Source organism: Dermacentor andersoni, chromosome 1, assembly GCF_023375885.2.
Source record: "Dermacentor andersoni chromosome 1, qqDerAnde1_hic_scaffold, whole genome shotgun sequence".
NCBI lineage: Eukaryota > Metazoa > Arthropoda > Arachnida > Ixodida > Ixodidae > Dermacentor > Dermacentor andersoni.
Window position 1 is genome coordinate 158,658,413 of NC_092814.1, and position 5,852 is coordinate 158,664,264.

Sequence of the window (5,852 nt, forward strand, 5' to 3'; positions counted from 1 at the left end):
GCGTGACGTGCTATTAGGGATCACGTGGCCATAGCGGCCGCGTCGGCTGCTTCGGGAGCGCCGAAGCGAGCTGAAAACGAGTTTAAATTCCCTCGTACGCTGCGGTCCTCATTTAGTGGCGAGATTTTCCCGCTTCGAGTGTCTCCTTTACAGCGCTTGAAAGCACTACAATAGGTAGTGGCTGCCTTTGAAGGCGCGCAACATGGTAGGCTACTGCTCAGTGCCGCAGTGCCGGACGTACGCAACGGAGCCCGGTGTCAGCCTAGCTTATTCACACGTAGCCGCAGGACAAGAAGCTGCGTGAAGCTTGGCTCGCGAAACATAAAACCGGCAAGCAGTCATCGGCTACAACTCGGGTATGCAGCAAGCACAAACGCGAGGAAGATTTCTGCTACGGCGCCGGGTCTGCGATGTTCGGAAAACGCGCACTGCCACGCTTGCCCGACTAATCTCATGACGGTTTGGTCTATGAACTTGTCGATGCACTGGCAAATTCACTGGAGTGGAAAGGGAGCGGTAAGAAGCACATTAAAAAAAAGCATGACATATGGTCATGCTAGCGCTTGTGTTATGAATTAATACACTGCATTACAAAAAAGAAGCAGCGGGAAATCGCGCCTTGAGAACACTGATAAACATACAGTGCGACGCAACTCGAGAAATAATATTGAAACGTCCAAGAATTTAGAAAAAAAAAAGATTGAATCGTCGCGACGGCACATCACAGGCGTCGAAGTCTCTACAATGAAATTATTTTTGAACAGCTCTGACAGCGCCCACGCAACAATGGTTGCTTGTATACTGTCAAATGCTCATATTCTGCGGCCTAAAGCTCATGGCACGGTGCGAAAACGCGAAAGCGAAACAGTGCGCGGACAAGCATGCAGACGCGCAGTCGGTCGCTGCGAATCTGTGCGATCGCTGCATTGAGGCTTCATTCTATTACGCTCCATTTAGTTATAGAAACACTATAAGAACATATTTCACATAGTTTGCTCTCAGCGTTTACCTATCTTTCACGCAAGAAGCCGGTTCGGGAGACTCCATCGCGGTGACCGCGCGCAGTGGCGTTCACTGTACGTATTCGGTAAAGAGATAGCGTCTGTAAACGATTCTGTGCTTTCAGTTTGCCCAAGATTATTATTTAGACAGTAAAAAACTTCTCTCGTTTCATAAGTACTTACATAAATGTCCGGGAGAGCTCGCGCGTGGTGTTTAAATTTCAGTGAGCACTGACAGAAAAACCTATGAGAAGCGGGCCGCGTGATCCCTCATACTACGCCAGCGAGGCGCTTCCGACAGGTGGCGACTCCGCAACTCCTCGCCGCCAATAGTGCAAACGAAAGTCAATTCTTTTTTTTAAACGAACGAAAAAAACCAGTCAAAAACACAAAGGACAAGAGGAGAGGTTCACACCACAACGACTGGACTATCAACTGAGGTTTATTAGAATCGGTGTAGTCCCAGCAAGGCCAGCAGAGCATGCGCCCACATATGGTCATGCTAGCGCTTGTGTTATGAATTAATACCACAGAACACCTATACAGAGAGAGAGAGAGAGAGAGAATAAACTTTATTCAAGAACCCCGGTCCGGGTTCGCCCGCTTTGTTCTAGTTTTCTGCCAAGCCGAGCGTCGTGATGAGCTCGATCATGGCACGTACGTAGTCGGGGGAGGAGTCCGCCAGCCACTCCTCAAGCGTCGTAGGTCTACGGATGGGTGAGAGTTTGGCAAGGCTAGCCTGTATAGCGAGACGGCTCCCCGGACAATCCCACAGAATGTGAGCATTATCCGGGAAGCCGCCACATGCCATGCAAGCAGGTTTACCAGGCAAACCTTGTATGTAGTGTTGGAAGTGTGGGGACAAGAGAGAGTGCGTCTGTGCACGCCTCCATAGTACCGCCTCTCTTCGATTCATGTGTGTATCCGCTTGTGGATACTTCATGGAGTTGTTTAGTAAATCATCAAGTTTTTCGCGCCTTTCCGCCCGCGCGAAGGCATATTGCTCATTCAGACTCAGTGGGTCCGGCCACCACAGAGGAGGGCCCGGGAGATTTGCGCGGGATGTGGCATGTGCCACTTCGTTCCCTCTGATCCCTGTGTGACTCGGAATTCACTGAATCCGCACTCTAATGTTAGGGTGTGCGTTGAGGTGCGTTGTTAATGCTGAGTGTAGTGCCGCGGAAACGTTTCTGGCGGCGAGTGCCCTGCATGCAGCCTGGCTATCTGTTCGAATGAGCAGATTTCGTTCGTGTGGATTTGGCATGGTCGCGGCTTCCACGATAGCTGTAAGTTCCGCTTGATGTTGTGACGTAATATTGCAGTGTAGGCCCCATGATAAAGGTGTAGAGTCGGTTGCCACCCCTGTGCAGAAGCCTCGATTATTTGGAGAGGCGTCCGTGTATAGGATCCAGTCGTCGGTGTCGTCCTTGAGGTGTAGTGCTCGACTTTGTCGTCTTTCTGGTTGTGTGTCTGCCCCCATATTTCGAGGTATTGGGTCGACGGTAATATGGTCTAGCGTGTCCCACGGGGGATATTGTTGTTCCCTGTCTGGGCATTGTGGGACATCGTAGCCTAGATCACGCATAAATGCCCGTCCCTGTCTAGATAGCTTCAGGCGACTAAATTGTGCCTCTTGGTGGAGTTGTTTCAGCTCATCCAGTTTAGGCAGCACTGCCGTCTCATCAACTCGGTTGGATGGCGAATATGCAGGGGTGCCTAGAATAACTCTCGTTATCTGCCGGAGCATGGTTTCAAGTTTGCCTTTTTGTGTTTTGGTGACTTGTAAGTATGGATATTGGTACATTATTCGAGGTATAGCCAGGGCCATGGTGAGTCTTCTGAGCTGGTGCTCTTTGATACCTCTCACCCTTTGTGTTGTTCTTGTAAGTAGCCTCTTGACTTCATGGAGCTGCCGAATTGTTTGCCGCACCCAAACGTCGGCCTTACCATTGTCCTGCAGCCAAAAGCCCAGGACCTTGATATACGTTTTTCTCGGGACAATATCTTGGTTCACTTGTAGTGTTATTAGTTTTCGTTCCTCTTCTGCCTGCGGTTCTCTTTGGTTGGTTACCACTATGTGCTCGCACTTGGCACTGGACAGGGCGAGGCCCCTTTCTTGAAGGTATAGCGCCGTGACATTAATACCTGTTTGCAGTGTCTCTTGAATTTCAGCTGGAGATCCTCTGCTGGCCCAGAGCGTAATGTTGTCCGCATAAATTGTAAAGTGAAGGTCTTCTACACGCCTCAAGAGAGTTGGCAGCTTGCTTAATGCTAGCGAGAATAGTGTGGGTGAAAGAATCGACCCTTGGGGTACACCTCTTGTCAGGTACCTTTTTTCGGACTCTTCTTCGTTTACCTTCACGGTAACTGTGCGGTTTGTAAGAAACCCTTTTACGTAGTTGTAAAGCTTTTGACCTGGTTGTATGGTTTGCAGTCCTTCGAGTACCGCTTCATGGGTAACGTTATCAAATGCTCCTTTGATATCCAACCCCACTACGGCTCTGAGTTGGCTGCTGCTCTGTGCTCTGTATATTTCTTGTATGGCAAGCATCGCATCCTGTGTGCACATGTGCTTTCGAAAACCAATGACTCGAGGATCGATAGAAGTGCAACTTTCCTGCTGCCATAGGAGTCGTGTTAGGGCCATTCGTTCCATAATCTTTCCCGGACATGATGTTAAATAAATGGGGCGCAGGTGGCCGATGGCGCTTGGGGTCTTATTGGGCTTTGGTATTGGGATCACAGTAGCCATTTTCCAGGTCTCCGGTATGTCACCGCTTTCCCAAGCTTGGTTTATGATAGCCAGGAGCTGTTCCAGTTGTGTGTCTGGCATATTGCGTAGCATCTTGTTTGTGATGCCATCCGCTCCAGGTGTCGTGTGTCTTTTGCTTGCATTGATGGCTGCTTTAAGCTCCCCAATTGTAAATGGCTGGTCTGCAGGTACCTCGCCGCAATCTTGTGTGGATGGTAGTTGTCGCTGATCTTTCTGTAAGGTGGCCGAAGGGAAGAAATGGTTGGCTATTTGTTCTGCGAGATCGTGCGCTCCGATTACCTCCCTTAGTTGGATTGCCTCCAGGTGGTTCTTTCTCCTGGGTTGCCCAAGAAGCACCCGAAAGAGCGACCAGGCTCGGCTTGTGTGCATGTTGTTTCCGGCTTGCTCGCATATCTGCATCCAGTTGTCAGTTGCGAGTTTGTCGGCGTATTCTTGCGCCTCCTTGGTGATGCTATCTATACGGCATTTTAAGCGCTTGTTCAGCTTGTTCTTTCGCCATTTTCTAAGTAGCTTGTGCCTATTGCCCCATAGATTAAGTAAGTGTCTGTCTATTTGCGGGTGGTCTTCAGTTCTTTGTACTGTCTTGGTTGTGCCCTTGTGCACGGTGCGTATTGTTTTCGCCCATTCTTCCGGGTTATCAGAACGCGCTCCTTGGAGAAGACTCCTGAAAGCATCCCAGTCTGTGATATTTGTGGCTGTAGTGCGATTTGCTTTAGTCGTGCATTGCTTCTGTGGTACGGGAATGATTATTTCTATGATGCTGTGATCACTACCCAACGTTTCCCTGGTGTTTTTCCACTCCACTTCCTTAGCTGTCCGGCCCCAGGTCAGGTCTGGGTTTGTGTCTCTTTCCACTGAATTTTCCATACGAGTGGGAGTTTCTATGTCATTCAGAAGCGATAGGTGGGCATCACTTGCATTTCGTAGGAGCTGCCTTCCATTTGGCGTACTATGATTGTAGCCCCACGCCTCATGGTGGCTGTTAAAGTCGCCTACCCATAGCAAGTCCTTCTTGCCATGCTCTTTGAGCAAGCTCGTCCATGCTTTGCGATAAGCCCCTCCTTTAGGAGTACGGTAGGTGTTAATAATGGTTAAGTCGTATCGTTTGAAGAAGCGGCATTTAACCAATACGCTTTCCTCTTCCCCGTTGTTCATATGACTGAGGTCCTCGTGTAAGGCCGTATGTTGATTCGCCACCAGTGTCACCGTCATTGTAGGATAACTAATCGGATCATCATTGGTTCGCCTTCGGGACCGGTGTGTAATACTTGGATTGTGGTAGGCCGTGTAACCCGGTAGGGAGATCGGTGCATTGGTCTCCTGAAGAGTTTGTTTGTTTGTTTGTTTATTGGTTTCTTTCCAATACAAGGAAAAAGCGAAGGGAGAGCTAAAGGCTACTAGCCTGACGAGGCCCTCCCTCCGCATACAGTTTCGACAATATTACAAAAGAGATTTGAGAAAAACAGCACACACATTTGTAGTTACACTCTACACAGTTCTATGTCATAGAGGATCTAGTTCATATCACTGCACACAAATATATAAAACAGATTTCTTGTCATAGATGTGACAGAACGGGAAAAAAAAAAAAAAAAAAAAAAAAACATATGAACGCAAATGCAAAATGTCAATCATCGTAGCGAACATATGAAAAAAGAGAAAAAAGGCGACATCCAACACACAGTAAAAGAGCACTGTTTTACAGACAAACGCTACATATGGTTTTAAATGAGATGTCACTGGTAGCGAATTTCTTTCTCGATAACCATTGTTTTGAATGTTTTTTTCTTAATCGATTTGTTGAGGTCGACATCATCTGGAAGTTTATTTAGAAGCACCGGAATTTGGTAGTTTAAATGTTGTTTTCCATAATTCGTGCGTGTTCGAGGCTTTCTGCGCTCTTGCCTTCGAAGGGCGAGCGTGTGTGTTTCAGCGGGATTGCTAAATGCGTGTAGTTTATGTTTTTGTACATACTGCAATAGCTTGAAGCAATAAATTTCATCAGCTCTTAGCAGAGAATACTTTACAAACAGTGGACCTGTTGGCAAGTCTTGTGGGTGTCCTGCATATCTTTCGAG